This window comes from Rhinopithecus roxellana, chromosome 7, assembly GCF_007565055.1.
Source record: "Rhinopithecus roxellana isolate Shanxi Qingling chromosome 7, ASM756505v1, whole genome shotgun sequence".
In the NCBI taxonomy this organism is placed as follows: Eukaryota; Metazoa; Chordata; class Mammalia; order Primates; family Cercopithecidae; genus Rhinopithecus; species Rhinopithecus roxellana.
In genome coordinates, this window is record NC_044555.1 from 27,474,529 (window position 1) to 27,485,955 (window position 11,427).

Below are 11,427 nucleotides of genomic sequence, written 5' to 3' on the forward strand. Positions count from 1 at the left end.
CCTCATACAAGGGGCCCCAGTGAAACAGTGGGCCTTAATAAGCACATTCCTTTCCCTTCAGGTTCACTAAGATAGGGAAGCTAAAGACAGACTCAGGATGCCTGCAGCTGCAGAAAGATGTATTGGAACAGACACACAACTCTCCTTCCCAGATAAGCACAACACAGAGACACAGAAGCAGTCCAAGCCTCTGATAAACTCTCCCACCTTAAATCTTTAAAAACTCTTAGTCTGTAAGAGTGTGGCTCTGACCTAATTCAAAAGGGTCAGAAGTCCCTCCCAGGTTTAAAATAAATCTGTTGACTGTCGAGCCACCCTTCGTGTTTCTCTCCTCTTTAATTCTTACAGAGGCTGCAGTGAGCTATCATGCCACTGTACTCCAGCCTGGGTGACAGACCAAAACCCTGTCTCAAAAAAAAAAAAAAAAAAAAGGGCCCGGTAAGGTGGCTCATGCCTGTAATCCCAGCACTTTGGGAGGCTGAGAAGGGTAGATTGCTTGAGGTGAGAAGTTCAGGACCATCCTGGCCAACATGGCAAAAACCCATCTCTACTAAAAATACAAAAATTGGTTGGGCACGGTGGCTCATGCCTGTAATCCCAGCACTTTGGGAGGCCGAGATGCATGGATCACCTGAGGTTAGGAGTTCTCGACCAGCTTCGTCAACATGGTGAAACCCTGTCTCTACTAAAAATACAAAAAATTAGCTGGGCATGGTGGTGGATGCCTGTAATCCTAGCTACTTGGGAGGCTGAGGCAGGAGAATCGCTTGAACCCAGGAGGCGGAGGTTGCAGTGAGCCAAGATTATGCCATTGCACTCCAGCCTGAGCAACAAGAGCAAAACTCCGTCTCAAAAAAAAAAAAAAAAAAAAAAAAATTTGCTGGGCGTGGTGTTGGGTGTCTGTAATCGCAGTTATTTGGGAGGCAGAGGCAGGAGAATCACTGGAACCCAGGAGACACAGGCTGCAGTGAGCCGAGATTGCGCCACTGCACTCCAGCCTGGGAGACAGAGTGAGACTCCACCCCCACCCCCCCACCCCCCACCCAAAAAAAAGCCAAAAAAAAAAAAAAAAACCAGGGTCTTAAACTCTAGCTACAGTTCATGCCCCAATAGGGGACCTCTTCTTTCATGGACATCAGGCCTATACTTGCTTGCACACACAGACCAGACTAAGCTCTCCAACATGAGTGGTGAGGAGCAGTCATATTGCCCCGGATTTCCTGCCGGCAGTCAGGGCTGGCTGTATGCAGTTGCTGACACCTCTTGCTGCACCTGGATTAATGACCAACTTAGCTGGCTTGGCTTTGACCAGGAACCTGACTGTGTTCTATTCTCCAGGTGGATCTGATCATTCTACTTGATCATAGCCACAGTTATTCTTATCTGATGTCACTTAATACCAATAAAAAGGATTTCATCCATGCCCCTGTCACAGTACAATTAATTGGGGCATCTGATAGAGTGGCCTGTGCTTTTCTTTTCTTTTTTTTTTTTCTTTTCTTTTCTTTTTTTTTTTTTTTTTGAGACAGAATCTTGCTCTGTCATCCAGGCTGTGGTGCAGTCACACCATCTCGGCTCACTGCAACCTCTGCTTCCTGGGTTCAAGTGATTCTCCCGCCTCAGCCACTCGAGTAACTAGGACTACAGGCGTGCACCAGCATGCTTGCTGATTTTTTTTTTTTTTTTTTTGAGGCAGAGTTTTGTTCTTGTTGCCCAGGTTGGAGTGCTGTGGTGTGATCTCGGCTCACTGCAACTTCTGCCTCCTGGGTTCAAGCCATTCTCCTGCCTCAGCCTCCCAAGTAGCTGGGATTATAGGCGTCTGCCACCACGCCTGGCTAATGTTTTGTATTTTTAGTAGAGATGGAGTTTCACTATGTTGGCCAGGCTGGTCTCAAACTGCTGAGCTCAGGTGATCCACCCACCTCAGCCTCTCAAAGTGCTGGGATTACAGGTGTGAGCCACCACACCCGGCCTGGCCTGTGCTTCTTGAAAACAAATTCTTAGCTGGTTACCCAAAAGGCCAGGCAGTGCAGTTGTAGGGACCAGCACATCTCCACGTGGGCAAAAGGCAAAGGCTTGCCTGAAGACTTGAGTCTTGGCAGAACGTCCTGTGATTTTTTTCCTGGAACTGGGCAAGACAAGCAGCCTGCTGAGGAGCCACCATGAGGCAATTTCTCATCGGCCTCCCTGGCTCTGGTGTGGTATCGGGCTTTTTACTTTGCCCAGACTTATATTTCAGCTGCAGGCTTCTGTGTAAGTCTATTACAAAACTGCTTGTGGTTGTTTTTGAGTTGGCCCTTCAATGTCACCTGGCCCTTCTGGTTCAGTGTCATCCTGTGGGACTAGGGATGTTGGAGCTGACACCTTGATGGTCTTACTGTCTCTTTAAACAATAAACTGTCTGAATGCAGTTGGGCCCACCATTTCTTTAGCGGCTGAATCCGTGGACACGTGACAAGCCAGCCTAGCAACCACCTCCGCACCGTTGCTTAGGAACTGCTTGACCACTTGACACAAATGTGCAGAAACGCGAGGGAGGATACGCTCTCGAACACTTTGGCATTTTGATGAAACATTTTTCTAATGTCACCTTACCTTACAATTTTCCACAGCAGTTTCCTGGGTCACATTGCCCTAATACATCAATACCCTTGAGCACTATGGAACTCTGAACCATATTAGGACTGGAAACCCACTGGAAACTTGGATGTGAGGTGTTACTTAAGATATTCTAAAAAGGAAGACAAGAAACCGTAACTGTACTTTTACTAGAAAAAAAAAAAACTGCAGTGCAAAGAAATTAGTAATCAGTGTAACCTAAGAATGCAGATCACAGACATTTCACAGTAAAAAGGGTATTTGGAGATTAGTTAAGCCCAAAACCAAACTAAACCAAATGGGTACACAGTCTTGTATCTGTCATACAGGTCAGGAAACGGAAACACCGAACTGTGAAGTAACTTATCCAATATCTCACTTGTGCAGTTGAGACTGACAGTTTCCCTTTCTTCCACCAAAAATTGGGCTCCTTACACAAGCTGTGTAAGGGTCTGTGAGCAAACACGTACACCTACAACAAAGAATATACTCTCAGTTTTTAGTTTGCAGTTCTTTTCCCCTTTGAAAAGTTAAAAAAGCCTGTAATCCCAACACTTTGGGAGACTGAGGCGGGCAGATTGCTTGAGGCCAGGAGTTTGAGACCAGCCTGGACAACATAGTGAAAACCTCTCTCTACAAAAAAATACAAAAAAAAAAAAAAAGAATTGCTGGGTGTGGTGGCGCGTGCCCATGGTCTTAGCAACTTGGGAGGCTGAGCTGGGAGGATCACTTAAGCCAAGGAGGTTGAGGCTGCAGTGAGCCGAGATCACATCACTGCACTCCAGCCTGGGCAATAGAGCAAGCCTCTGTCTCAAAAAGAAAGAAAGACAGAGACAGAGAGAGAAGGAAAGGAAGGGAAGGGAAGGGGAGTGGAGTGGAGGGGAGAGCAAGGGAGGGGAGAAGGGAAGGAGGAAGGAAGGGAGAAAGGAAGAAGGAAGGAAGGAAGGAAGGAAAAGGGGGAAGGGAAGAAAGAAAAGTTAAAACATATTGTTGCATTAAGCAAAATCTTAAGGCAGGCCAACACATGACATTTTTCACTCTTATAGAAAGTATATGCCCTACATGGTGGTGTGTGCCTATAGTCCCAGCTACTCGGGAGGCTGAATCAGGAGAATCACTTGAACCTGGGAAGTGGAGGTTGCAGTGAGCCGAGATCACACCACTGCACTCCAGCCTGGGCGACAGAGCCAGACTGTCCAACAACAACAACAACAACAATAACAAAACAACAACAACAAAAAGAAAACATATGCCCTAAAAATGTGACTATCTGGGATGCTCTGGGAATGTGGCAAATGCTAGTCTATAGCACTGGTAGTTTTAAAGGTACAATACTAGCGTGCAAGTGATAGTCTTTCTCTCGGTACTCACACGAGAAGGGCATCACTTGCCTGTGTGCCACTGTGCCAGTGTTTGTAATGATTTCGCTTCTATGGCTGGCCCCCCTCTCACTCCTGATCTCTGTTCTGAGGCCATCACCCACCCTTGCATGTTGCATATTCAGATGTCTCTCTGGGTTTGTAGAGGGATATTAGTAAGAGAGCCAAATATTTATTTTCTTTGCAATTTTTGATTATACACATTAATCACACTTATTGAACAAGTTACATGGCTACTTATAGTGAGTTACATAACAAACATAGTCTCAATATTTGCATGAGAAGTAAAATACTAGAAAGGTCTGCCTTCTCGACCTGGCTTTAGTTTCTTTTCTGAGTTGCAATGTGGCTGTTTGAAAATATCCCTACAATAACTGAATCACTTTGATTAAATTAAAGTGATAGCAATATGCTGATGTCTAACATGTTAACTTATATCTTTTTAAAGAAAATTAACTTTATTTCATAATTTATGTCCTTAAAAGAGAATGTTTGTGTAATCACAAAACGTTTTTCCAAGTTATTGGTTTTTTTGTTTGTTTTTTGTTTGTTTTTTTCCTTTCTATACTGGGGTCAATACTACAAAAACAAAAGCTACTGAATTTTAGCTGAATACTCTGTTTGGCGGAAGCTCTGGGCGTGAAATCTGCTCTTCTGTTGTCAAAAGATGTACTGGGCCAGGCGCGGTGGCTCATGCTTGTAATCCCAGCTACCCAAGAAGCTGAGGCAGGAGGATCCCTTGAGCCCAGGAGTTTGAGGCTTCAGTGAGCTATGATTGCACCACTGCACTCCAGCCTGGATGACAGTGAGACTCTCTCTCCCTTTTTTTTTTTTTTTTGAGACGGAGTCTCGCTGTGTCGCCTAGGCTGGAGTGCAGTGGTGCGATCTCGGCTCATTGCAAGCTCCGCCTCCCGGGTTCCCGCCATTCTCCCGCCTCAGCCTCCGAGTAGCTGGGACTACAGGCGCCCGCCACCGCGCCCGGCTAGTTTTTTGTATTTTTAGTAGAGACGGGGTTTCACCGTGTTAGCCAGGAGGGTCTCGATCTCCTGACCTCGTGATCCACCCGCCTCGGCCTCCCAAAGTGCTGGGATTACAGGCTTGAGCCACCGCGCCGGGCCTCTCCCTTTTTTTTTTTTTTTTTTTGAGACGGAGTCTCACACTGTCACAGGGGCTGGCGTGCAGTGACACAATCTCAGCTCAGTGCAACCTCTGCCTCCCGGGTTCAAGCGATTCTCCTGCCTCAACCTCCCAAGTAGCTAGGATTACAGGTGCCGGCCACCATGCCCGGCCCGGCTACTTTTTTGTATTTTTAGTAGAGACGGAGTTTCACTATGTTGGCCAGGCTGGTCTTGAACTCCTGACCTTGTGATCCGCCCACCTAGGCCTCCCAAAGTGCTGGGATTACAGGTGTGAGCCACCATGCCCGGCATCTCTCTCTCTCTTTAAGAGTCAAGGTCTCAATCTCTGGTCCAGGCTGGAGTGCAGTGACACAATCATAGCTCACTGCAGGCTTGAACTCCTGGGCTCAAGTGATCCTCCCACCTTAGCCTCCCTGAGTAGCTGAGACTGCACGTGAGAGCCACCACACCTTCCTTGTAGAGACAGGGGACTCACTAAGTTGTGCAGGCTGTTCTCAAACTCTGGGCCTCAAGTCATCCTCCTGTCTCAGCTTCCCAAAATGTTGGAATTGCAGGTGTAAGCTACCTTGCTTGGCTCCTGTCTCTTAAAAAAAAAAAAAAAAAAAAAAAAAAAAAAAAAGATATACACCATGGAGGCTGAAAGAAACTGGGGAAGGTACCATCTGTCTCCTGCTGTGCCCATTAACTCCATCAGAGACAAATAAATGCAGTTTTACTTACGTTTTAAAATGTGGGCCAGGAGTGATGGCTCACACCTTTAATCCCAGCACTATGAGAGGCCGAGGCCAGTGGATCACCTGAGGTCAGGAGTTTGAGACCAGCCTGGTCAACATGGTGAAACCCCGTCTCTACCAAAAATACAAAAATTAGCTGGGCGTGGTGGCGGGTGCCTGTAATTTCAGCTACTCAGGGGACTGAGGCAGGAGAATCGCTTGAACCTGGCAGGCGGAGGTTGCAGCGAGCCAAGATCATACCACTGCACTCCAGCCTGGGTTACAGATTGAGACTCCATCTCAAATAAATAAATAAATAAATAAAATGTGCACCAATTTAAAGAAACATGTTAAGTAAATAATGTTCATTTGGTACATGGATATGGCAAAAGTGATGGCTGTATTTGAAGTACTAAAGTCTATGCTGCCCTGGCTTGTCTCTTGTCCTGTGCATACGTTTTATGTGTGTGTCATATATAACATATATAATATGAAATACAAATATATTTTAATATATACCCTCCCTCCATGTTAAAACTAGGGAATTATGAAGAAAGTATCACAGTCTTTGGATTTCTTTTCTTTTCTGTTTTTTTTTTTTTTTTTTTTTTGAGACAGGGTTGCACTCTGTCACTCAGGCTAGAGTGCAGTGGTGCAATCTTGGCCCACAGCAACCTCCACCTCCCAGGCTCAAGCGATCCTCCCACCTCAGCATTCCGAGTAGCTGGGACTACAGGTGCCTGCCACCATGCATGGCTAATTTTTTTTTTGTAGAGACAGGATTTTGCCACGTTGGCCAGGTTGGTCTCAAACTCCTGACCTCAAGTGATCCGCCCACCTTGGCCTCCCAAAGTGCTGGAATTACAGACGTGGGCCACTGCTCCTGGCTGAATTTTTCTTTTCCAAAAATGACATTTAGAACCATAACCTTTTTTCCCCTCATGTCAGATGGGTAATGTGCTTGTGCTGTAACAAGGTTGGAGGGAGGTACATCTCACACATGAGCGTGAAAACTGAACCACCACACTTATGAACCACAAAAGGGTGGTTGGCTACCATCTTTTTGAAACAGTGTGTTGAGGAGTCAAAAGGAGAATTAGGCTATGATTACCAACTTCAGAGAATGGGCTTTTGTGGCCATGGCTGTGTTTTGAGCACCACCTGGTTAGCAAGCTGGAACTCAAACCAGTTCTCTGAACTCCAGTGTTAGAGTGGCTTACATGACGCTACGTACTGAGAAAACCATACGGGATGGGAAAAACATATGGTAATGGTAACAAAAATGGATTCATTCCAGTGTTCACACAATGCAAACATGCCAAAGGAAGGACTCAGCCTGAACATATTTCCATTGTGATGTAATTCTGCAACTATAATCTAGTGTCTATACTTTTCTTTTTCTTTTTTTTTTTTTTTTGAGACTGAGTTTTGCTTTTGGTGCCCAGGCTGGAGTGCAATGCTGTGATCTCGGCTCACCGCAACTTCTGCCTCCTGGGTTCAAGCAATTCTGAGGGATACCTCAGCCTCCCGAGTAGCTGGGATTACAGGCATGTGCTACCACGCCCGACTAATTTCGTATTTTCAGTAGAGATGGAGTTTCTCCATGTTGGTAAGGCTAGTCTCGAACTCCTGACTTCAGATGATCCACCTGCCCTGGCCTCCCAAAGTGCTGGGATTACAGGCGTGGGCTACTGTGCCCAGCCAGTGTCTACGCTATTACAGGTGAGTAACAAAAACTAATATTATGGAATATTTCAATTCAAAATGTTGCCCTGTAGTGTTAAAAATGGAGTAGGGGGTAGAAATGTGTATTTACGGGGGAGGGTGAGATATTTATTTTATAGTGTTTAAAATGAAGCAATCCAGCCAGGGGCAGTGGCTCACACCTGTAATCGTAGCACTTTGGGAGGCCAAGGTGAGAGGATGGGTTGAGCCCAGGAGTTCAAGACCAGCCTGGCCAACATGGTGAAACCTCGTCTCGACAAAAAATACAAAAATTGGCCAGGCGTGGTGGGGTGCACCTGTAGTCCCTACTCAAGAGGCTGAGATAGGAGAATAACTTGAGCCCAGGAAGTTGAGGCTGCAGTGAGCCATGATCGCGTCACTACACTCCAGCCTGGAAGACAGAGAGAGAGCCTGTCTCAGAAAAAAAAAAAGGTATCTATGGCCACCACGATGGCTCACACCTGTAATTCCAGCACTTTGGGAGGCCGAGGCAGGTGGATCACTTGAGCTCAGGTGTTCGAGACTAGCCTGGCCAACATGGTGAAACCTCATGTCTACTAAAAATACAAGAATTATCCGGGTGATGTGGCACATGCCTGTAATCCCAGCTACTAGGGAGGCTGAGGCAGGAGAATCACTTGAACCCAGGAGGTGGAGGTTGCAGTGAGCTGAGATCACACCACGGCACTCCAGCCTGGATGACAGAGCAACACTCTGTCTCAAAAAAAAAGAAAAAAAAGAAAAGAAAAAAGGAGGGTCCCAATCCTGTTGCGTTGCCGGTGTCCTTGTTCCAGCTTTTTGCTAATCAACAAAAGCCATTCTTTTTTTTTTTGAAAGAGAGTCTCACTCTGTTGCCCAGGCTGGAGTGCAGGGCTTAAGGATTCCAGCAAACACCTCTGCCATCTGTCTGCCTGCTTTTTCTGTCATTTTTGAAATTCTGGTATCGTGTCCATGGTCAAAGCAACTAACTTCTGTGGCTACTAGAACTTTCTTCTTGCTTTTTTTTTGTTTGTTTGTTTGTTTAAGATGGAGTTTTGCTCTGTTGCCCAGACTGGAGTGCAATGGCGTGGATCTCTGCTCACTGCAACCTCCGCCTCCCAAGTTCAAGTGATTCTCCTGCCTCAGTCTCCCAAGTAGCTGGGACTACAGGCACGTGCCACCATATCTAGCTAATGTTTTGTATTTTTAGTAGAGACAGGGTTTCACCATGTTGGCCAGGCTAGTCTGGAACTCCTAACCTGGTGATACGCCCGCCTCGGTCTCCCAAAGTGCTGGGATTACAGGCGTGAGCAACTGCGCCCTGCCTTCTTCCTGCTTTTCTCACTCTGCGTTTTCTGCTGCTGTCAATGAAACTCAGCTTCTTATTCCAGGCACTCTCAGAGTGAGGATCCATAGGAGGCTTTGATTCTTAGGACAGATAACCCCATCTTTCCTCTGGTTCTGACCTATTTTTCTGTGTCCTTGTTACTGTGGTCATACCCAGAGGAGTAACATTTTGTCTTGCATTTGCAAAAATCTCTACCTTTCCCCACAAAGGAATTTCAGCACAATGGCTATTTTAACAGATATCGTGCAGCAGGTACCACATGTTCCCCTCCTGAATCCTTGAAAGTAATTTTCAGCTTTTGATTGGCTACATTGTTCTTCCCAGCTACATTTTTGGGAAGTCCAGCCAAAAAACTTGCTACTCTTTTAAAGGTTCTAATGATAAAATGAAACAAAATACCCTCTTTTTATCATCACCCACAAAGCCCTAATGCGTGCAGCAAAGATTGTGAAATGGCCAGGGAATAGTTTGTGAGACAGAAAGGATGGCTTTGTTGGCCAGGCATGGTGGCTCACGCCTAAAATCCCAGCACTTTGGGAGGTCGAGAAGGGTGGATCACAAGGTCAGGAGTTCAAGACCAGCCTGTCATGGTGAAGCCCTGTCTCTATTAAAACTACAAAAATTATCCAGGCGCAGTGGCAGGCATCTGTAATCCCAGCTACTCAGGAGGCTGAGGCAGGAGAATTGCTTGAACCCAGGAGGCAGAGGTTGCAGTGAGCCGAGATCATGCCACTGCACTCCAGCCTGGGCAACAGAGTGACACTCCGTCTCAAAAAAAAAAAAAAAAAAAAAAAAAAAAAAAAAAAAAAAAAGAAAGAAAGAAAGAAAGAAAGAAAAGAAAAGAAAATATATTCTACAGGCCATGTGCACTAGCTCACACTTATAATCCCAGCAATTTGGGAGGCAGGAGGATTGCTTGGTCCTAGGAGTTCAAGACCAGCCTAGGCAATATGGTGAGACTGTCTCTATTAAAAAAAAAAGAGAGAGAGAGAGACCGGGCACAGTGGCTCATGCCTGTAATCCCAGAACTTTGGGAAGCCGAGGCAGGTGGATCACCTGAGGTCGGGAGTTCGAGACTAGCCTGGCCAACATGGTGAAACCCCATCTCTACTAAAAATACAAAAATAGCTGGGCGCGGTGGTGGGTGCCTGTAATCCCAGCTACTCGGGAGGCTGAGGCAGAAGAATCGTTTGAACCTGGGAGGCGGAGGTTGTGGTGAGCCAAGATCGCGCCATTGCACTCCAGCCTGAGCAAAAAGAGCGAAACTCCATCTCAAAAAGAAAAAAAAAAAAAAAAGAAGAATTACTACACAGCTTTTTTGAGCATCCGTGTCTGTCAGCACACCTCAGCACACACACCAGCCAAGTGGGTGACTTGACTACAGGACTACTGTCTGATGCCTGACCTACACAGTGAGGAAGGAGCCCAGGAATATGTGTCACTCTTCAAGTATCAGATACTGTGTGACATGGCCAGAGTATCGGAGCTACGCCTGATTCTGCGGCAACCATCACCACTGTGGCTGTCTTTCACAGTGGAGGAGCTGCAGATCTATCAGCAGGGACCAAAGAGTCCCTCCATGATCTCCCCCAAGTGGCTCTCTCCCCCAGTGCCCTGTGAACAACCTGCACTCCTCCATGAGGGGCTCCCAGACCCCAGCAGGGTATCCTCCAAGGTGCAGCAGATGTGGGCACTGACAGAGATGATCTGGGCCAGTCACACCTCCGCAAGTATCAGACACTTTGATGTGGATGGCTTTTATGACCTCAACTTGCTCTCCTACACTTGAATCGTGGCTCCTAGCCAAGATATTGGCCTTTCTGTGCCCACTCAGACTTGTTTGGGCCACCAGAGGCCAAAGTGTGTTTCCTGTGCATTCCAAGTGTTGCCTGCATGCCTGTTCTGTCTGGGCGATGTTCACAGATTCAAGATTCTCGGGACTTACTGTGTTGCTTCAGCAAGAGCTCCTGGCAGGGGGGCGCTCTGTCTTCGCCTGGCTGCAGCTCAATTCTTCCTTCTACCCAAAAACACTTTAGTCAGTTGTACTTACTAAGAATCCCTGAGTGCCCTCTGCCCCTCTTGCCAACATGCACACTCCTGTCTTCTGCCTGCTCCCTCACCTCAGTGCAGTTGGGTTGGGCTGACGTACTAGAACGTGTTCCATGTATATTCCTCCATTAACTCAAGACAACCATTAAGTGATGCAGGCTGCTCTTCCTTCATGTGAGAAAACCCTGTTTCCCTCTGGTTCTTCCTGGCTCCGCCCCTGGTGGCTATTATGAAGTAGTGCTGCTGTATGTCTTGGACCTGGAAAACTGGACATGTGTGCGACTCAACAGTTTTCTTGGGGGAGTTCAGTGACCTTTTGGTGGTCACCTTCTGCTCTCATCCATGAGTTCTTACATAGCCCCACTCAGCTGCTTCTGAAAGGGTGATGAAGCAGTAGTCCTCAGTGTGTGAGAGTGAAGAGGACCTTGTGGTGGCAGGGACCATGCTTCATTCATGGTTGTGTCCTCAGCCCAGGGCCTGGTATGCAGCAAGATCAA

General features: G+C 46.8%; 1 non-coding gene and 1 pseudogene across 1 annotated transcript; one reads left to right on the top strand and one right to left on the bottom strand.

Annotated features, from left to right (window-relative positions):
- Positions 1 to 6,771: 6,771 nt before the first annotated feature.
- Positions 6,772 to 6,875, bottom strand: LOC115898922. The gene has a single exon (XR_004058571.1). It is a non-coding gene; the product is annotated as a small nucleolar RNA U13 (small nucleolar RNA).
- Positions 6,876 to 7,080: 205 nt separating this feature from the next.
- Positions 7,081 to 10,670, top strand: LOC104664597 (annotated as a pseudogene).
- Positions 10,671 to 11,427: the final 757 nt, after the last annotated feature.